The sequence below is a fragment of the Macaca nemestrina genome, chromosome 1, assembly GCF_043159975.1.
Source record: "Macaca nemestrina isolate mMacNem1 chromosome 1, mMacNem.hap1, whole genome shotgun sequence".
Classification (NCBI taxonomy): domain Eukaryota; kingdom Metazoa; phylum Chordata; class Mammalia; order Primates; family Cercopithecidae; genus Macaca; species Macaca nemestrina.
In genome coordinates this window covers 4997724-5020006 of record NC_092125.1, presented here as the reverse complement: position 1 = coordinate 5020006, position 22283 = coordinate 4997724, and the positions used below count along the sequence as shown (strand labels likewise).

The 22283-nt window shown below is 46.8% G+C and overlaps 1 long non-coding RNA gene across 1 annotated transcript; it reads right to left on the bottom strand.

Moving 5' to 3' along the window:
• Positions 1-1271: 1271 nt before the first annotated feature.
• Positions 1272-5772, bottom strand: LOC139357230 (uncharacterized). The gene is made up of 3 exons (XR_011610100.1): positions 5048-5772; positions 3191-3319; positions 1272-2344 (listed from the first exon to the last, which is right to left on the bottom strand). It is a non-coding gene; the product is annotated as an uncharacterized lncRNA (long non-coding RNA).
• Between the last annotated feature and the right edge of the window lie 16511 nt (positions 5773-22283).

Sequence of the window (22283 nt, the reverse complement as noted above, 5' to 3'; positions counted from 1 at the left end):
TCCTTAAATTTGGTGCTGCTGCTACTGCTGCTCTTTTGGAGGCCACAGAGAAGGTAGCAAGGGCCTGGTGTGGCCTCCAGTAGTCTCCAGCACACTGGCTTGGAATGCAGGCTTTGGGTTCCGAGGATGGACGTCTCCATAACTAACCATCTGGTCAATACTCATCACACTAGTGTGGGATGCAGACACAGAACATACTTAGAGGCAGAATTGATCATCTGGCAAAGAGGAAGAAGTTCACAGCTTTACAAATGAGCTCCTTAGCATTAATTAATTTATTCATTAATTCAACAATAATTTAGGAAGGGTATATTGTATGACAAGCAATGTGAAAATCTTGGTTGGAAGATGGAGGTTATAAAGATATATAAAGTTATACCCCTTTCCATCTGTTTATGAAATCTATACTGGATAAGCCATGCAGACAGCTAAGTAGAATACAACATTAATAAATACTATGTTTGTAGGTGTGTACAGAGCATTGCAGGACTATCGAGGAATATGCAGTTGTCTGAGGAATTCCATTACAGCTTCACAGAGGAAACAGCATTAAGGCTAAGTCTTTTCTGTTTGTTTTTTGTTTTAATTTAGTGAGAGCAAGTTTATTAAGAAAGTACAGGAATAGAGAATGGCTACTCCACAGGCAGAGCAGCCAAGACTAAGTCTTGAAGGGTGATGGGGAATTTTTAAAGGAATAGGAGAAGAAGAATGTGACAGTCTTTAGAATCAGACAGACCTACATCCTAGTGCTAGGTCCACCTAACTGTGTAATCTCGTGTTCATTATTTATCCTTGGTTGGGGGGCGGGGAGGGGGGTCCTGTTTCTCCATCTGGAAAATGGGAATAATAATGCCTACCTTGCAGAATTGTTACAAGAATTAGATATAACCTATGTGCAATGTTTGGCAAAGGAAAGCTCACAAAATAGGTGGTAGTTTTATTAAATTTACCACCTGGGGCTATGAGGAAGGGCATGCAAGACAGAGGACACACTGTGTGTAAAAACAGAGGCTTGTGAAAAGAAATGGTACGTGTAGGCAACAGAAAGTAGACTGCAGACATTGAGAGGAGGAAATAATAGGAGGTGAGGCTGGACAGATGGACTGGGGTCAGTTACAATGAGTCAGCACCATCTTTGGTGAAGAGAGGCCAGCATCCTTCAGCTTTACCCAAAATTGCCATGCCCAAGGGCTCTTTGCTTTCACAGGTGGTTTCAGCTCACTCTTCCTCCTTCTTCCTCCTCTCCACCCCTCCCCACCCCTCTCCATCCATCAAACTCGAAGTCACTACACCATCTCCAGGATGCTCCTATCCTCAGCTCAGCCATATGACACCCCTCCTGATTGTTTAGCAGCCACGTCTATTTAGAGATCCATTGAAAGTCATTTCTATCATTTCTCCTGCAGGTGCATTTTGTGCTAAGAATACCCAACAACAAAAATCCAAGCACGCAAACAAAGAAACGTCAGCGAGATCTTGACACACCAAGGATCCACTGGTCTTTAACTTCAGTCTCTTAGGAGTTGATTGAAATCGTGACAGTACCAACCTCACAGGATTAAATGAGATAGTTATGTGAAGCACAGAATAAGCATTCAAATATATTAGATGCTGTTTGTATCATTATGATAATTAGCTTCATAAAATAATTTATCACTCAGTACTTCTGAGTCCTTACTAGGTACAAGGTATCAAAGAATTCCTTCATAGACGTATAATTTACCTAGGACTTTTCAGGCAGATAAACTCTGCACAGAGGAAAGCACAAACATATGGGAGCAATGCAATTTAATCAGCACCTAATTAGCCAAACTATTTAAAATATACCTCACTATTTTGATGATGAAAACATTCTCACTTCTAAATGCCAGAAGCTGTGTCTTCCCGTAATTCTCTTGGAAAACTGTGAGCAGAGGGACTCTGGGCTCACTGCTGAAGCTTCCTCTCCGTTACATTTAGATCTCATCAGTTCCAGTCATTTCCTTTCTTTGTCATCAGATGAGGCGAGGGCCACTTGTGCCCATCTCTCCTCAATCCGCCATGTTTCTCTGGTGGTGACTGCTCCGTGCGTGGATGGGTGTGCCTGAGGTCATAACTATAAAAGCTAATATTCATCATGAAGACTTACTCCATGGCAGAGACTGTTTAAGCATTTCATGTTCAGTCTTCTCAACAACCCTATGAAATTCATACCACCAGTATCTCCATTTACTGCAAGAAACAAAAGTTCTGAGCGGTGAAGTAACCTGCCCAATGTTCCCAGCTGGTAGGGAATACAGCCAAGATCCACATGCAGGCAGTCTGCTTCTAGCTTCCCTAAGAGTTAGCAAATCCGAGTGGAAACCTTGGAGATAAAAAAGAGTCAGTTGCTGTGAATTAAGCCAGTTCTTACCTTTTGTCTCCCAGTTAACCCAAAGCTTCTCTCACAGAGTCTAAAACAACCCTACTTTCAGCTAGCCCAATAGTAAAATTATGGACCCCCCAAGCCAGGTAAATAAACATTCAGTAATAGATTTCTCTAGGCCAGGCATGGTGGCTCACACCTTTAATCCCAGCACTTGGGGAGGCCAAGGCAGGAGGATCACTTGAGGTCAGGACTTCCAGACTAACCTGGGCAACATAGCAAGACCCTATCTCTAAAAAAAAAAAAAAGAAAAAGAAAAGAAAAAAAAGTTCTCTCTAAACAGATAACTGATAAAAATCTGTTATGACAAAAAGAAACTTAAAACTGGAAGTCAAAGAGACTTTGAAGTCTTTGAAGGTGAATCAAAAAGGAAAAATGCTGTAAACACAGGGAGAGTTTGCCAACTGAGAACAAAGTGCAGGAAGGTCAGCTGGAAAGCTGTACGAAGGACTCGGGTGTCCAACAAACAATTGGACTAGATGATTTCTAAGGACCCTCCTAAACCCTCGGAAGCCATTATTCAATGTGTAATTCCATTTCTTAAACTCCCAGTCTCAATGCTTTCAGTTTCGTGAACTAAGTCACAGCAGATCAACACAGTGTTGTGCTTCCACCTGCCTCCTGAGCCTCTCCACACCCAAACTCCACGTGCCTCAGTCTCTCTGCACCCAAAACCCAACATGCTGGCTCCACCGCCCCGTTTCTGTGCGCCTTCTCTCGGTTAATGGTCTCCCCAGCCCCAGTCACCCTGACTTGATGTTCAGCGTCCTCCTCCATTCCTCTCACCTCCTCAGACTTCACATCCAACTGGTCAACAAGTACCTTCAATGAGTGTATCAACATCAAAGACGTCTTCTCTCTTTTCCTATCCCACTGCTGCCCGAATGGTATACGTAGTGCATACTACCATATTCACTGTGGAAGAAAGAGACAAAGAGGAAAGTCATAGTCCTTCCCCTCAAATAGCTCACAGCCTGGTAAAGGAGGCGGGCACATAAGCACGTAACTCAAGATACTGTGGGAAGAGGCAGAATGGAAATAAAGCAAATTTGCAATAGATCAAGATGTGGAAGGCACCTCGTAACCCCTCACCTAGACCCAAAAGGCTCCTAATCCACATGGCCTCCCTATTGTTCCTCCTTCCAATCCATTCCTCACATGGCCAACATAATCATCTTCCTCTTGGTATGCCGCCTAGTGCTCAGGAGCTTTAGGAGGCTTACACTTGTCGGTGGGGAGGTCAGTGCTAAGAGCAGATTTCTGAGTTATGGTATATATCAATCGTGGTCGAAGCGATGGGAGCTTATGAGCTTGTTCAGAGAAAGCATCCAGAGTGAGAAGAGAAAACGTGAGGATGAAACCCTGGGGAACAATGGCATTATAAGAACTGACAGAAGAGTCAGTAAAAGCCTCTAAAAGAATACTCACAAGCTGGGATGGGAACCAGACAGGAGAAAGAATACAGGGATCATAGTGTAACAAGAAGTCGAAAACAATCGGTGGCATCGAATGTTGCTAAGATTTAAGCAAGAGGAGAACTGAAGACAGGCTCCTGACTGCCTATTGATTAGTGAATGCTAAGCATTTCAGTCGATTGGAAGGATTAGAAATCAGGCTTCAAGCCAAGCATGGTGGCACATGTATGTTATCCCAGCTACTTGGGAGGTTGAGGCGGGAGGATCGCTTGTGCCTAGGAGTTGGATCCTAGCCAGGGCAACATAGTGAGAACTCCGTCTCCAAAAACTAATCTCTAAAAAGTAAAAACTAATTTTTGAAAATTAAAAAAAGGTTTTTAAAAGAAATCAGGCTTCGTCGGTTTGAGATTTGAGTGTGAGGTACAGGAAGGCAGCAAGAAACATAATTTCCTCTTTTAAGAAGGTTGGGAATGAAAGGAATATATTTAAAACACTCTTGTCTTGTATTACATTTATTTGAGCCCTTACTGATTTGAGCCCTTGGTGTTTGTTTTTGTAGTTTTAATTTTTTTTTTTAGAGACAGGGTCTCACTCTGTCTCCCAGACTAGAGTGCAGTGACACAGTCATAGCTCACTGTAACATCCAACTCCTGGGCTCAAGAGATCCTCCAGCCTCAGCCTCCCAAGTAGCTGGGACTACGGGTACACACCACCATGCTAGACTAATTTTTTTATTTTGCTATGCTCCCCGGACTGGTCTTGAATTCCTGGCCTCAAGTGATCCTCCTGCCTTGGACTGCCAAAGTGCTGGGATTACAGGCAGGAGCCACCACACCTGACCTAGTGTTGGTTTTAAATGCTGAGGGCAGAGACTTCCTCTTTCTCTTTATATCCTTACCCCCACCCCCACCCCGTGGTGAGCAGCAGTGTTCAATACATGTGTGTTTATTTACTTGTGGGTGCTTGGAAACAATTTCTTCCATCAACGATTTTAAACACTGTTCAACAGGACTTTTTTTTTTTTTTTTTTTTTGTCCTGTTAATCTGTATTCTCTAAGAACAAACAGGTAACTAAGTAGACAAAGATAAACGTTCATCGATTCACATCTGAGCTATCACAAATTCTGAACTTATAATAGCCCAAATTAAGATTTATTTTTGTAATTTTGGCAGTCCACAGACCCATAACGTAAATCAATAAGAGAACAGGATTTGCATCACAACTCACAGTGTCATAAAACGGTTTATAAACAACTTTGATGGGAATTCCTATTCCCTAAAGAAAAGTTCCCCCGGCGTGCCTTCTTGGGCCAGATATTGGAATGAACTTTATGTTTGATTGTATTTCCCAGAGCCTGATATTCTCTTTAGGATCAGGGTTATGATTCTTTACAACACTAGACCCCAAGCCGCCCCACTGGCTCTGAACACAAAACCATTTCCAACGTGTAACGGCAAGATTTCGTGTGCGTTGTTTGCACAGACGAAATGCTCATTTCCTATGAAAATATCACAGGATCCCATCCTAGCCACTCTTCTCCAGCAGCCCTCCCTTAGGTTAGCCCCAGGATGTTCTGGAAGTCTCTTTAGTCACAAGGCTGGCATCGCCGCCTGTGTCTGTGAAGTGTTCACCAAATCCAAGCGGGTGGAGAAGCACCGATTCCCTGTCGCAGGCCTGAACCTTGCCAGATCCTTTCAACATCTCCCGAGCCTTTCCAACATGGAGGGCTCGCCCGGCCCGCTCGGAGCCAGAGTCCGCCCAGCCCGGTCTGCTCTGCTGAGACTTGGCACGCCACGCCTGGGGCGCTGCGGCTCCCGGCCCAGCCCACGGTGCCAGCCCTTCCGCAGCGGCCTCCAACACCCGGACGCTGCGCACACAGGCCCTGGGCACCGGCGGGCCTGGCTCTCCCTGGGCCCTGGAGACAGAAAGCAAGCACTCAACGGAACACGGGATCAGCGGGTCCCACTACTCGGGGACAGAGAGGAAGCTGAGGAACTTGACAGCGGATGTGGGAAGCACGTGGGGTTCCACCCATGGCGCCCTCTACCTTCTGCAGGCTGCAGTGCAGTTCAGGAAGCACCTCTGCGCGTCCACAGGGTTCAGTGTTAACTAAACCCAGAGACAGCGCGGGAAAGTCATCTTGCCTATCTCCTTTATGTGCTAAATGCTGTCCTGTTGTTCCGAAACATGAGTTAACCCCTCAGCAAAAGAACACCTCAACACACACGCGTGCAAGCACTGAGGTTCCTAATCAAGCCAAATTCCCTCCTTACCCAGTCTTGGGAAAAGAAGTGTTAAAGAGACACCACCCACATCTAGCCTCTCTAGGCGGTGCTGAAGTTTTTTTACTGACATACAAAAAAGGTAATTACTTGAATTCATTGGAACCTAAAGTGGCTTGCTCCGGCTCCCTCTGCGCCAAAGAGGCACTTAGTCATTTCTTCTCTTGTCCATCATAACAGGCACTGCGTCCAAGATATTGCCCAACTCAAATCCTGTAATTCCCTCTAAGTCTATCATAACCTTCCAAAATAAGCTTGTTAGTTTAAAATAGCCTTGTAAATAGCACTCACCAACTCACACAGAGCAAATAATGATTTATACCTGAAAAAAAGGAAAACCGTCAGCATTTGGCTCATCCTACAGGAAAAAAAAATGATGTATTTGTGGGCCACTGTTTTAGCAATATTTACTTGAAAACATAATTTTTCATTTTTTATTGCAAGAATGAAACATGACTATTAGGGAAATTTTAGAAAATACAGCTAAGAAATAAAATAAGATAAACAAACTATAATCCCATGCTGGAGATGTAGCTTATGCTAACATTTTGATTTGTACTCTTCCAGGTCATACTTTCTCAAGTTCTCCTCAAAATGGGATTGTAGTGCTCACCATCCTTTTTTGTGAGGCCATTTTGGAGAGTGAAATCTGTGCCAAGAAATAACTGAGCACACTGGGCAGTTTTAGCCACTGAAACCCAACCAGCCTCGTGGAGTATCAGGTCATACTCATTGGGTTCAAACCACAATAGCTTCATTGGGTGCTTGGCCACATTTTAATTCCATGTCATGGTTCTGGGGAATGGGAGGGAGCAGGGGATGGGGGAGCCAAGAGGACTTACTGTAAGTCAACATGTTTGTTGATCCTGGAACAGTAGCTGAGCCAGAGGACAGGGACGCCTTGCAGGGCAGACAGACAAAGAGTGGGGAGATGGTGCCACCACACAGAAGGGTGGGCTCTATTCTCAGGCACACAGACACGGGGAGCCTCTCCATCTGTGGAGAGGACAGTGGTCAGTGCCTCGCGCTCTGCAAGGCTTTGGGTCCATCAGAAGAGGACCGTCTCCCAGTAGGAGACTTGTTTATTTGGCATTTACCCAAAAGCATTAGGGCTCCTTTCAGAAACATTTGGTCAGGGGCCAATTATTTTAGCATATACTGCAGAGAAAGGAGGTCAATTTAAAGAAAGTTTAGATAAAACAACAGCAGACACAACAAAGCAGCCCTTTAAGGGGCAAAGATGTGGGTGCAGTGTTTCTAGGGAAGGGACACTGACCCCATTCCCTTGAATATGGACAAAGAAGCTCATCAAAGAGGCTCACCAAACCCAGTCATTCATAAGCATGAAAGAGGCCCTCATGCCTCTGCACCCTGGCCAGGAACCAAAGACTCCATCAGCTTTGACACAATCAGTCCTATTAATATGGAGAGGCCTTAGGATTGGAACAAATTCTTCTAGGCAGTCAACTTGCCTTAAACGACCTGCCAAAGCCCATCCCAGTGTTGTTTGTACTCAGCTGAAAAATATCAAGACTCTAAGAGGGGGAAGGAGGAGGGAAGTGGAGCCCACATTTCCTGAGCTCTTGCGAACTGCGGAGCATTCCACGTTACCTCCTCTTGTTGCCTTCACGGTAGTCTCAGTATTATTGTTCTCATTTCACAAACGAGAAAGCTGAGGTTCTCATGGCTTTAAGGGACTTGCCCAGGGTCTCCCAACAATGCGTCAGAGTTAGCACTCAAAGCCCTGTCCTTGGGTTCTGCAAGTCATCTTTGGAACCTCTAAGCTATTCTGCTCCCAGTCTCCTTTTTAGTGTTCTTTGTTTACCATCAATCCTTTCCCGCTTTTCATCTGAAGAATAATCCGTTTCTACGGGACATTATAATGAATGGGGAATCTCGGTTTTTCATAGACTTCCTTCCGGAAAGAACCAGAAGTTGAGATGAGGGTGACCCTCACATAGATGGAAACTTGTATTCCTCTGTTTTAGCTTGATTAACAAGGAAGCACATTGCACACTGAACATTTAATATTTATTCAATGTCATTATTATTTATCATTTAATATTTATCTAATACTTAGCCAGTCCTCCAGAGACACAAATGGGGTGTCAAGAACAAAAAAGCAGGAAAGAAAAAGTGAAGAGAGTGAATAAGACATTCAAAGTTTGAGGGAGGGCCAGGCTTGGTGGCTCATGCCTATAATCCCAGCACTTTGGGAGGCCAAGGTGGGCAGATCACTTGAGGTCAGGAGTTCAAGACCAGCTGGCCAACATGGTGAAACCCCGTCTCTACTAAAAATACAAAAATTAGCTGGGTGTGGTGGTGGGCGCCTGTAATCCCAGCTACTCAGGAGGCTGAGGCAGGAAAATTGCTTGAACCTGGGAGGTGGAGGTTTCGGTGAGCCAAGATCGTGCCATTGCACTCCAGCCTGGGTGACAGAGCAAGACCCTTTACAAAACAAAACAAACAAACAAAAACAAAAGCAAAAAACCCAAAGAACAAATCAAAGTTTGAGGGAGAAGATAAACTTTGTCGCCCTGCGCATTCTTAAATATTGTTCTTCCTAGGTCCAAAGCATTACCCAACAATGCAGTTCCCTTCGAGTGAAAAAGCAATGCTTCCCCGGGCAGGGGGCTGGCCACAGAGCACAGTGCATAGGAGATCCCTGTCCACGGGACACAGATTCCAACTGTGGTTTTCCAGGGCTGGGACCGATGGCCCCGGGCCATCTGTGCTCTCCCAGCAGGACCCCACTAGGTTTCACCGTGACAGCTGAGCGGGGCTAAGATTGCAGTCTTCAGCACTCTGGAAAAAAACAGCTGCTGAGGTTCCTTTGCTTTGCTGGCCTGGTCTCCATTGGCCAATGGGACATTAAGGCCTTTGTTATTCACACAGCAGTTGGAATCTCTGTCCATTTAAGGAAGGAAGCCGCAAGGTAATCCAGCCCTGGCTGTGCCATCAACGAGTGACTCACTCATTTCTGCCACGTGAACTGTAGATGACCCGGGTCCTTCCTCAGACGTGGTCTACAGCCTGCACTCGATTAAACTTAATGGATTCCTGAGGAATATGTGTGGTCTATATATTAAGTCAAATTAAGCCTCATGCACCATAAACCATGCTCTCTGTTTGTTTTGATAACATTAGTGAATAGGAAGGAAAAAAGTTCAGGTCTGGGAAAAGAGCAAGAATGTGGCCACACTGGTTTGCCCCAAAGGGAATCCAAGCCAGTGCCTGCCTGGTACCCTTGGAGGGCTGAGGGTTTCATCCCAGGGGCACACTGGGCTGTGAAAGACTAGGGAATAGCATAGAGCAGAGCATGGTCCTTGGAGTGAGGAGGCACTGGATTCAATCCCTGCTATGACACTTTCTAGCCATGTAATCCCGGGGAGCTAACTAACGTCTCCTGGCCTCGGTTTCTTCATCTGTGGAATGGTCCATCCAAACTTCATAAAGTTGGCGTGAGAATAAAATAAGAAAAGTTTTGTATTAGTTTATTTGCCTTGCTACAAAGGAATACCTAAGACTGGTAATTTATAAAGAAAAGAGGTGCCAAGCACAGTGGCTCACATCTATAATCCCAGCACTTTGGGAGGCTGAGGCAGGCAAATCACGAGGTCAGGAGTTCAAGACCAGCCTGGCTAACATGGTGAAATCTCATCTCTACCAAAAATACAAAAAATTAGCTGGGCATCATGGCAGGCACCTGTAATCCCAGCTACTGGGGAGGTTGAGGCAGGAGAATCACTTGAACCCAGGAGGCGGAGGTAGCAGTGGGCTGAGATCGCGCCACTGCACTCCAGCCCAGGCAACAAAGTGAGACTCCATCTCAAAAAAAAAAAAGAAAAGAGGTTTTTATGGCTCGGGTTCTGCAGGCTGTGCAAGCATGGCATCAGCATCTGCTTGGCCTCTGGTGAGGCGTCAGGGAGCTTCCAGTCATGGCGGAAGGAAAAAGGAACCAGCATGTCACATGGTGAGAGAGGCAGCAAGAGATGGAGGAGGAGGAGCCAGGCTCCTTTAAACAGCCAGATCTCATGCAGACTGGAAGAGTAGGAACTCACTCATCACCAAGAGGATGGCACCAAGCCATTCATGAGGGATCCGTATCCAGGACCCAAACACCTCCCATCAGACCCCACCTCCAACACCGAAAAATTACATTTCAACACGAGATGTAGAGGGGACAGACATCCGAGCTATATCAAGTGTTTAGCACAGTTTGTAGCAAGGGTGCACAGTGAGAACTAATAATAGATGGGAACGTACATATGTTTTTATTCATGTATATGTGCACACATATATGTTTACTAATGCATATATGTATATTGATATATGTAGATGCATATATCCATACCTATACATATAGGTGTATATATGTACTGTATATAAGTGAATATGTATATAAATATATGCATATATCATATATGTATATTTACATGAGTGTATATATTTATGTGTGCCTATATACATACGCATAATTATGTATCAGCCTTTGTATATATATTGGGCCACAAGTTGCAGAGAGCCTAGGCAAGGTTGGCAGAAGGGACACAGTCCCCCAGAAGCTGTGGGCCGAGGAAGGGGTGTGACCCTAGGCGCCCAAGCCTACCTGGGCAGTATAAAGAGCTTTCTCTTCAAGGCCTGCGCTGGTCTGGGGAAGGGAAGCCAGTGTTATCAGGTGGACCCCTTATCAGAGAAGGGCTGTCCTTTCATGTTGTTTTTGCTGTTCTAAAAACAGAAACCACAGGCTATAACTGCTGCAAGTTTCTTCATCTGTGGAATGGTCCATCCATCCTTCATAAAGTTGGCATGAGAATAAGATAGGTAAAGTGTTGCATTCGTGCATTTGTGTTGCTATAAACGAATACCTAAGACTGGTAATTCATACAGAAAAGAGGTTTATATGGCTCACGGTTCTGCAGGCTGTGCAAGCACGGCACCAGCATCTGAATCCAAAGACTTTTGTTTTGTTTTGTTTTTGAGATGGAGTCTCACTCTGTCACCCAGGCTGGAGGGCAGTGGGGCAATCTCAGCTCACCGCAAGCTCCGCCTCCCGGGTTCCCGCCATTCTCCTGCCTCAGCCTCCTGAGTAGCTGGGAATACAGGCGCCTGCCACCACGCCTGGCTAATTTTTTTGTATTTTTAGTAGAGACGGGATTTCTCCATGTTAGCCAGGATAGTCTCGATCTCCTGACCTTGTGATCCACCCGCCTCGGCCTCCCAAAGTGCTGGGATTATAACATGAGCCACCGCGCCCGGCCCTGAATCCAAAGACTTTTTAAAGGGAGAGCCAGTGGCTAAAGTGCCATAAGAAACAATGTCAGTAAGACACACTTGTGTCCTCTGAGTCTCAGGGTAGAAGAAAGGATCAGGTGGCGGTGTGGAGCCTGGGAGAGGAGGTGTCTGCGTGCAGGCCTGGGACGGGTCGTGAGCTGAGGAATGCCACCATGGCACACGTCTGCTTTTCTCGGCCTGCCTATTGCTGACCGGGGCAGTTCTGTTCCCAGGCCCTCAGGAGGGAGGCAGCGTAAATCCAAGCAGCTGAAAGACGGAGGAGTGACCTTTTTTTTTTTTTTCCTAGCAATGACATTGTTCCAACTATGCCACTAGCAATCTGGTCCCGTAACACAGCATAGGACATGTTTTTCTGTATAGCAATCCTCAGGGGCTGCTGCTTCCTCCTTCGTGTCTTAGCCTCCCATCCAAGAGCAGCCTCTGGAAGCATGACGCCTGGTAAAAGGGGACGAGAATGAGCGAAAGGGACATCAAAGTTCAAACAGCCACTCTGCTCTAACTTGGGAAGGAACTTCACGTCCCTGAGCTCCAGCGACCCTCGGTTTCCTCCTTTGACAATGAGGACAAGTGTATTGAACCTCCCAGGGCTTTTGTGAGGATCCAGTGTGATTGTGTCTACACACACAGTGGGGCCTTAGAAGTCAATACAACATTGCACACGTACACCTCTTTCAGGGATTTGCACAGCCTAGGGACTCCTGCAAGATGGCTCATATTTTTGCCCCCAACTCAGCGGTGACATTAAAAAGCACGAGAGGAGCATATCTCAGGCCTGTAACAAGCAGGCTGAGAATGCTGGAGCAGCAGGCTGGGGTCTCTCAGCGCCCTCCTGGAGAGGGAGTCCCAGCCTTTGGGCCAGGACACCAGTGGGCAGGGGGCTCTAGTTGTTATGGGGTGAGTGAGTATAGAAACTCAAAAAGGTTTTCAAAATCAATTTTGTTTTACTTTGGGTTTGACATTGGAATGATTCCAAAAAGATCTGGAGCTTAGATGTGGGCTGGATGTTGGTAGCAAGAATGTCCAATAATACATGTTCTTACATAATGTGTAAGTCTATGCCATCCAGCACTTTCAGCAGCATGTGGGCAGGTGCAGGTGGGAGAGGAGTTTGGGAAGCAGCACAGAATATCTCAGCACCAGGAAGACTGAAAAGGAGGCCAGCAGGCATGCTGAGACACCAGCACCTTCACAGCGGCCCTCCTTCACACCTAGTTACTAGACGGTTCCCAGTAAGAATGTTCATCTCCCTCTGGTCAATAGTTCTTCACCAAATAATCAAAATCAAATAAATCAAAGCCCGGTTGCACATCCATAATCTTTGTTTTCCTTCTTTGCTTTCCAGTCACAGCATTTGGGGCGTTGGCCCATCTCTTTCTACCCCTTTTGTCAACAGAGAGGCTTTGGAATCCTTCCCCTCGCCTCTCCTCACCCAGGGGTGGTCTGACCCTGCCCTCGAAGGAGAAACGCTTGGCAGCAGGGGGTGGAAAGGCTCCAGTGTGGCTGGAATGAACCTAGGGACAGATCCCCGGAGACTGTGTGGCTATTGACTCTCCTGCCAGTTGTCTGGAGAGAGAAGTACAAAGTGTCCACTGTGAGAGGTGCCTATCAGGCCATGCCAATCAGTGAGCAGACGACAGTGTGTGCTTTTGTGATCTGGAAGCCGAATGTGCCCAGGGCGGGGAGGAGTTAGGAGAGAAATTTCTGCAGCCTCAGGGCCTGGGCGCTGGGGAATGTACGATGCCAGTGCTGTCTCCTCGCCTGCCCCACATCAAGTGACTGACTTCGTTGAGATTCTTTGTCAAATTAAAGAGAGAGGCCAGAGGTAGGATGTGAGAAACAGCATCTCTATAGAAAAAGAAATGAAATGCTGCCTCACCTGCAGAATTGCAGTTGTGGAGCAGAGAGAGAAGATACTGCCAAAAAGAAAACAGAAAAAAGAGAGAAGCTCCTGTTTCCTAACTTGTTCATCTCTCATTATCAAAAGAGTTTCTGCGTTTCCAGCGGCGTTTCCCAGGAAAATGGAAATTCGGAAAGAATTCTATGTCATTTTTGGTATAGAGTGAAATATTCCTGGCAAATCGAGCTTTAAGGGAGAAGGCCCAAGGCTCCCTCTCAGATCCAGGACTTCCCTCCAGGGTCCCCAGACAGGTGTCCAACATATTTTCTTGGACTGCAACAAGCAGGCACCACCTTGGGAGATGGAGACCACGAACGAAAGAACACACTCAAATGTGCAGTGGCTGGGACCCGCCAGGTGAACTCTTCTAGGAAAGGGCTGCTGAGTTTCTCCTTGGACCATGAGGCCCTTTCTGGGGCCGCTTACACTGGTCTGCCTTGCCTGGGGGTAATGTTTGTTTCATTAGCCCCTCTAAACGCCAAACTCCTTGAGAGCAGGGACTTAAGCATTTGCGGGTCCTCTGAAGTTCTAAGCTCAGAACCTTGTAAATGACCGACACTTAAAACACATGTCAAACGAAAAAAAAACAAAAGGACGGGGAATATATGGCAGAAATGGCCTCCTTTTCTTGCTGCTCTCCTGCCCATCTTGCGTGTGACCACGGCATGACTGAGTGAGTGAAAACTCAGTCGGAGCCTGAGCCACAGTTAACAGAAAGGTTCTGCAGCCCTTCACCTGGTCCCCAGGGTTCGCAGGTTTCTTCTTAGGGTTAAAGTGCTACGATGTGAAAATGCCGAGTTAAAAGGCAAGGGGCTCCAGTGCCAGGCCCAGTGCTGGGGAAATTGGGTTTGCCCTGAGGGTGAAGAGGGGAAGGAGCAGGAGACACATCTACTTCTGGGAATTGGGGCAGGAGTGGGCAGGGATGGGCTAGGGAAGCATCACCCCCAGGAGAAATGGTTCCTCTGGTGCCCAGGCTGGGAGGAAGAGCTCACCAAGCCTCTAGAGTCCAGGGCTCCCCGCACTGCAACCAAGGAAGGAGAGAAGGTGCTGGCTTCCATCTCGTGGCAGCGATGGGAGGCGGAAGCATCACTCCTACTGGGGACCCTACAGACACAGAGAGGAGCCCGGATCACTGCACTCGTTAACCAGTGGCCCGCTGTCTGCAGGGACTGGTGGCGGGACCCAGGGATTTGTGTAGAGAGTGGAGGAGGACACAGAACTGCTGTTATTTCCTGCGACCCTCGGCAACTTCCAGGATGGCAGCAGGAAAATACCTGTGCGCTGTCACCAGCCTGCTCCCCTTCACCTCCCCCTCCTCGTGGACAGCCCAGCCGGGCACACAGAGGGCAGCACTGCCCATGCCCTGTCCACAGGGACAGGGACCCTGCTGGGGGAGGAAGGCTCTGCTTCCAACTAAAAGCAGAGATGCTGCCCAGGAAGCTCCTCTGCAGGTTCAGGAAGGTGAGCCCTCCCGTTGGTCTCCTCTTTATTTCTTCTAACCTCACCCGAGACAAAAGGAAGCCTTTAAATAGAACAGGGAGAAATATCAGGAGAATGCACATTAAAACCACAAGGAGATACCACCGTACTCCTGCAAGGATGGCCATTATCGAAAAGTGAAGAAACAATAGATGTTGGCGTGGAGGTGGTGAAGACGGAATGCTCATACGTAGCTGGTGGGAATGTGAGTGAGCACAGGCTCTGTGGAGGTTTCTTAAACAACTGCAAGCAGATCTACCATTTGATCCAGCAGTCCCGTTACCTGGTATTTAACCAAAGGAAATGAAGTCATTATATCAAAAACACATCTGCATGCGTATGTTCATTATGGCACAATTGTGAAGATATGGAACCAATGTAAGTACCCATCGATCAATGAGTGGATACAGAAAACGTGGTATATATACACCATGGCATGCTACTCAGCCTCAAAAGAGTGAAATAATGTCTTGGATGGAGCTGAAGGCCATTATTCTAAGTGAAGTAACTCGGGAATGGAAAACCAAATATGCTACCTTCTCACCTAAAAATGGGAGCTAAGCTATGGGTACACAGAGGCAGACAGAGTGGAATAATGGACTTCAGAGACTCAGAATGGGGAGGATGGGAAGGAGGTGAGAGATGAAAACCACGTATTGGGTACGATGTACACTACTTGGGTGACCACTGCACTAAAATCTCTGATTTCACCACTAGACAATTCATTCATGTAACCAAAAACCACTTATACCCCAAAAGCTATTGTAAACTTTTTAAAAATTTTAATAATAAAGTCAAAACTATATAATAGATAACCTCATAAAAATCTTGAAAAAATAAAGAGGACGTGGAAAAACAGCGAAGACTCATTTTCGAGTATCAATAGTGAAAATTAATCCCTGGGACTGTAACAATTGCTCTGGGTTATCCTTGTCTATTCCCCAACACCAGTATCACACACACACATGAGGGCACACACACACACACACGTGAGGGCGCACATACACACATGTGAGGGTGTGCACACACGTGAGGGTGCACACACACACGTGAGGGCACACATACACACTCACACGTGAGGGCACACACACACTCACACGTGAGGGCGTGCACATACACACTCACACATGAGGGTGCACACACACACGTGAGGGCACACACACACTCACACGTGAGGGCACATACACGTGAGGGCACATGCACACACACACGTGAGGGCGCACACACACTCACATATGAGGGCACGCACACACACTCACGTGAGGTTGCACACACACACGTGAGGGCACACACACTCACACTTGAGGGCACACACACTCACACGTCACACACACGTGAGGGCACACACAGACACACGTGAGGGCACACACACACCCTCACATGTGAGGGCACACACACGTGAGGGCACACACACGTGAGGGCATGCACACACACACTTGAGGGCACACACAAACACTCACACTTGAGGGCACACACACACGTGAGGGCACACACACACATGTGAGGGCACACACACACACACACACGTGAGGGCGCGCGCACACACACACACACACACACACAGTTAGTTCACTGCAAAGTGAAGCATCTTCCCTCCGACGCATCAAGATTGAGGTTTAGACAAGAGCCTCCTAAACAGCCAGGAAGAACTGAGGGCCTAAAGTCTCATTAGAACTTTATGCTGCAAAGGGCTGGGCTCAGTGGCTCACGCCTGTAACCCCAGCACTTGGAGAGGCCGAGGCCGGCGGATCACTTGAGGTTGGGAGACCAGCCTGGCCAACACGGTGAAACTTGGTGTCTACTAAAAACACAAAAAGTAGCCGGGTGTGGTGGCAGGTGCCTGTAATCCCAGCTACTTAGGTGGCTGAGGCAGGAGAATTGCTTAAACTTGGGAGGCAGAGGTTGCAGTGAGCCGAGATGGGCTACTGTACTCCAGCCTGGGCGACAGAGCAAGACTCTGTCTCAAAAAAAAAAAAAAAAAAAAAAAAAAAACCCAAAATGTTATGCTGCAAAGAACGCAATTCTTATCATTGATTCTCTTAAAGTCTGAAACCTGTAGCAGAGCCCATTTGTGGGAGGTGTCCTTCCAGCTATTATGCACCAGCTTGTACACGCACCAATCAGATAATTTGGAAAAGCTCAGGTAATGTGGAAATTATTAGAATATTGAAGGCTGCATGTTGACATAAGTATAGGGAAAGGGAGATTAACATTCCTGAATCCTCGATTCCCAAGAAACGTCACACTCTCTCCCAAGCAGCCTCTCGCTGAATCGGGAGGTGGTGGCCAGAGGGCCTTTCATCTGCTATCCAGTGAAACTGAAACTCAGACAAGAGAACAGAATGGTGTGGGGGCGTCGGCTGGCTGTGAAGGAGAGCTGTTGTTGCAGCTCCTGAACCCAGAGAGGAGGAAGGAGAGAGAGCTGGGGACCCCGGTCAAGGCTCGAGGGCCCCTCCTGCCGCACTGAGAGCCTTGCTCTCCCTGGCTTCCCAGCCCCCACTCACCATGTTCCCTGCAGCACACAGTCTGCTGGCCAGTGGCTGGGGAGATTCAAGGCACTGCTTCATCCTGGTCTCCAGAAAAATGAACTCCCTAAACAGAAATGGCATCTCTTTTTGATGCAGAAACTCACTGCTGCTCCTTCTTCAAGCGCACTCCCAGCACCTCTGGGGCATCCACCCTGTGCCCATACCACTGTGGCAGCTCAGGGCAAGGGGAAAAACGGCAAGCATCTGTGAACTCAAGGATCACAGAGCTTCTCACAGAAAGAAGGGATGGAACATTGCTCACAATTAAATGGACTCCCAATGTAAGTGCAAATCAGAGTAAGGGCAAAATCAGTAACCTGGATGAAAGTGTAGAAGCCCCCTGGCCAAAGCTTCTGAGTCTCCCAGGACAGCCCTGATCTCAAATATTCCATCCCCAAAAGCCGCTGAAATGTTCCAGTGTTTCTGGCGTTTAGGGACACCTAAACACCATCTCTCAAATTGCCTCTCGCTCCTGGAAGCTGCTGGCTTGCATCTTTCAGACAGTGGCTACTTTAACTTGGAAACAGTGGTCCCTGCCACGGAGGCCAATTAAGAGTGAACTTTTATCTGTGGTGGTCAGCGATGTCCCTAGAGGAGAAGAAAAAAGGGATGGACATCAGCTGAGGATTGCAAATGATGGGCTGTCTCGACAAGGGGAATGACGGGAGCCGGAGGCCGAGGCTGAAACCCGTAGAGGCAGGGGTTTGTGGCACGCGAGTGTGGGGAGGTGACAGGATGGAAGCTTGGTGTAAGCTGATAATGTGGGGCCTCAAACACCCAACCTAGCAGTGCAGACTTGATGCTTTATGCCGGTGTCTCCTGAAAAACCTAGTGTTCTCCCCGATCTTAACAGATGTTCCATGAGGGATGGGGGCTGGATCCCACTCTCCATCCTTCCTTGTCTTATTCTGTTCCCTGGAAGTCTGGCCTCTACCATGTGCTGGACTCTCATGCCCTTTGGCTTTGGGTTGGGTTCAGTTGGTACGAGGGATTGAGAGAGGAAGCCAGTGTATTTATTCTCCAGGCTCCTTGCCACCATGCTGTTTGCAAGTGTCAGGAAGTGCCCCTTCCAAGCTCATACCTGGGCCCGGCTCTGCTCTCTTCCCTCCCGGTGGAGCCTCAGGTGGGAGCAGCTTCCCTCTGTTGCCAGTCCCTGGGTGTCTCATCATCCCCTTGCCGGTTTTCTTGCTCTGTTCACACTTTTGTTGACTGTCCCCACAATGACTCCTTTCAGGGAGCCATCTGTTTCCTGCTAGGATACCAGTCAAGTAAATTTGGGGGACACGTCTGAAAATTTGCTAAGCTTATTAGCATCTCAAAGCTCCAAAAAGTCCTGCTGTAAAGAAACCCTTAAATTTTGTTTGGTCTACAAAATCGTTTTTTTTTTTTTTCATGGAAAATATTCCCTGAAATGGAATTAATTCTTACAGAGCATAAGAAATGCACTATAAATGAAGGGTCATTTGAGGAGGGGAGTGACAACCTCAAAGCAATGTTTTAGGAAAAGTAGTTTGACCACTGGGAAGGTTGGATTGGGAAGAACAGAAACAGGGAGATCAGAAAGGAGCGTGGGTAATAGTCTCAGCATGAAGGTGTGATTCGGGTCATGGCAGTGGGAAGGAAGGGACATGGAACAGCTTCTACTGGGCCCTTCACCAGTCCCCATGAGGCTGGGCAGCACTGCGGCCTCCAGCAAGAACAGAGCCTCTGCCAGTGGCGAGTTCCATGATTCAGCACTCATATCCTCCTTAATTGTTATTTTTATCATCAAATTTTATTTTATTAGAATTCTTATCAGGAACACTCAGAAAATACTACCTACTACGCAAAAAGTGGACAGGACCCAGACGTAGAATGAAATCTGCTCATTAAATACAATCAATTCTTTCTCCCCAGTGGTGGTACAAGTCAAAAATAGAACCCGTTTTGATGAGAAAACTGCAAATTTTAATAACTGTGACGACATGTTATTAAAGAGGAATTAGAATGCTGAGGAGTATGTTTTGGAGGGCGATTAATAGACCCGCCCCTGGTCTCATGTTAATGTGAAACTGCTTTTTTCTCAAGAACCTCCTTGGTCGAGGGTCTTAATTTATGAGGTTTTGTGTCAGTAGATCTTTTGTCATATCCTTCAATAAGACTAGTACTGCTGTATTCTCCTGACAAACTCCAAGGACCAAAGTGGTCCCAGCAGTTCCTCTTTGTCTTCTGTAGGTATTGCATCATGGCCCGGGAGACTACGCAACCACTTCTGTCTTCCTGTGTTCACATTTCTGCTTAATATTTTTACCCTAATTGAACTTTTTCACAGAAATCCTGAGATAGAACTGAGAACCCCAGGCCTCCCAATAGGCGTGTTGTTAAGGTGGTATAATCAATTCTCAATTATTTTCAACAAGGAAAGGAAGCATTAGAGCTGGTACCAGAGGACTACAGGAAGCCTGCTCAGCAGGCTGGAGTCACGGAGGACTCAGGGGCCAGGCACACACCCTGCCAGTACTACGAGTTCTTGGTTAGATAAAAGCCAGAAAGAGTCTGCCCTGCCTTGCCCTTTCTTTTCTTTCTCTTTCTTTCTTTCTTTCTTTCTTTCTTTCTTTCTTTCTTTCTTTCTTTCTTTCTTTCTTTCATCTTTCTCTCTTTCTCCCCCCTCCCTTCTTTCTTTCTTTTTCTTTCTTTTCTTATCTTCCTCCCTCCCTCCCTCCCTCTCTCTCTTTCTTTCTTTCTTTCATCTTTCTCTTTCTCCCTCCCTCCCTTCTTTCTTTTCTTTCTTTTCTCTTTCTTTCTTTCTTTTTCTTTCTTTCTTTCTTTTCTTATCTCCCTCCCTCCCTCCTTCCTTTCTTTCTTTCTCTCTGTCTCTCTCTCCCTTCCTTCCTTCCTTTCTTTCTTTCTTTCTTTCTTTCTTTCTTTCTTTCTTTCTTTCTTTCTTTCTTTCTTTCTTTCTTTCTTTCGAGTTTCACTGTTGTCTCCCAGGTTGGGGTGTAATGGCATGACCTTGGCTCATTGCAACCTCCACCTCACAGGTTCAAGCAATTCTCCTTCCTGAGCCTCCTGAGTAGCTGGGATGTGCCTTCCACCATGCCCAGATAATTTTTTTGTATTTTTAGTAGAGACAGGGGTTTCACCATGTTGGCCAGGCTGATCCTGAACTCCTGACCTCAGGCGATCCCCCTGCTCAGCCTCCCAAAGTGCTGGGATTGCAGGTGTGAGCCACCATGCCCAGCCAAAAGGATCCCTCTCTAAGTGGTTTGGATCCAGGGGATACAGCCTTCCTGGAGAAGAGTGCATGGGTTTAGAAGACACAATTGCTGTCTCCAATACCCAGGAATAGTCATGGGAAAAAGAGAGAGGGCTTATTCCCTGCAGCTCTGAAGAAGGGCCTGACAAATGGTCAAAATGCTAGAGTATTATGAGGCCAGGTGCAGTGGCTCACACCTGTAATCCCAGCACTTCGGAAGGCCTAGGTGAGAGAACAGCTTGACCCCAGGAGTTGGAGATCAGCTGGGCAACATAGTGAGACTATGTCTCTACAAAAAAAATTTTAAAAATCAGGCAAGTTTGATGGCACCCACCTGTAGTCCCAGCCACTGAGAAGACTGTGGCAGGAGGGTCCCTTGAGCCCAGGAGTTCCAAGTTACAATGAGCTATGATCTTACCAACGCACTCCAGCCTGGGCGACAGAGTGAGACCCTGCCTTAAAAGAAAATAATGCTATGGTACTATGAACTCTGGGTGATAATATGTCAATGTAGGTTCATCCATTGTAAAAAATGTACCACTCTGGTGGGAGATGTTGACAACACAGGAGGCTACTCTGTGGAAGGGGCGGGGAGGTGGGTGGGCAAAGAGAATATAGGAAATCTCTGTACCTTCTGAATTTTGCTGTGAACCTAAAACTAACCCCTGCAAAATAAAGTCAACTTAAAAAATTATAAACGTGGGCTCAATTTTCACTGAACTAAAGAAACCTGCTGGTACCCGTGGCATCTCTCAGAGGGTTGATAATAACAACAGTGCAGATCTGACTTATCACTGGGAGTTGATTATGAACCAGTCTCACCCACATTTCAATAGACAGCAGCTCTTCTTAACTCTCCCAGGAAAAAGAGGGTAGACCCCTCCAGTGATCTCAAATGAACAATATGGCAAATGTTAGTGTAAAAAACAAGATACACAAATCCATTTCCAGAAGATTCTTCCAGTACTTAAACACGTTTAACGTCTTTCCTTGTCACGGAGCCTGTAGAGTGGCCTATTCCATTTTTCTCAGGAAAAGGATGGATCAGTTTCCAAATTCTAAATCCTCATATCCAAAGAGCCTGGGTGAAACAAAACATCTGATCTTCACAGAGCTCTTCTCAATGGGAGCTGAAAAGTGTCTGGGGGCTGGAAGGCTTCGTGAGTCAGTTCCAGGCTATTAGGTCATTTATTGTTTGAGATCATCAAATGCCACGCTCATAAATTAGTCAAAGAGATATAAACATATACACACACTTCCTTTTCAAAAGAAGGAAGGATCTGGAAACAGACTTCTAGAGCTCTTCCCGGCTACTGTAGACCAGTCAGTACTGACCAGGTGTAGAAGGCACAGGAAAATGGGAGATTTGAGTGCCCCCCAAAAAAGCAGTTTTCCTCACAAACCTCCAGACCATGAGGGCTGAGATGACACGCATTATATGGTTGCTTAAAATAGGATGAAGCCGGGCGTGGTGGCTCATACCTGTAATCCCAACACTTTGGGAGACCGAGGCTGGAGAACTGCTTGAGCCCAGAAGTTCTAAACCAGCCTGGACAACACAGTAAGATCCCATCTTTACAAAAAATTTAAAAATTAGCTGGGTGTGGTGACACACATCTGTAGTCCCAGCCATTCGTGAGGCTGAGATGGGAGAATCTCTTGAGCCCAGGAGGTCAAAGCTGCAGTGAACCGTGATGGCACCACTGCACTCAGGCCTGGATGGCACATCAAGACCCTGTCTCAAAGA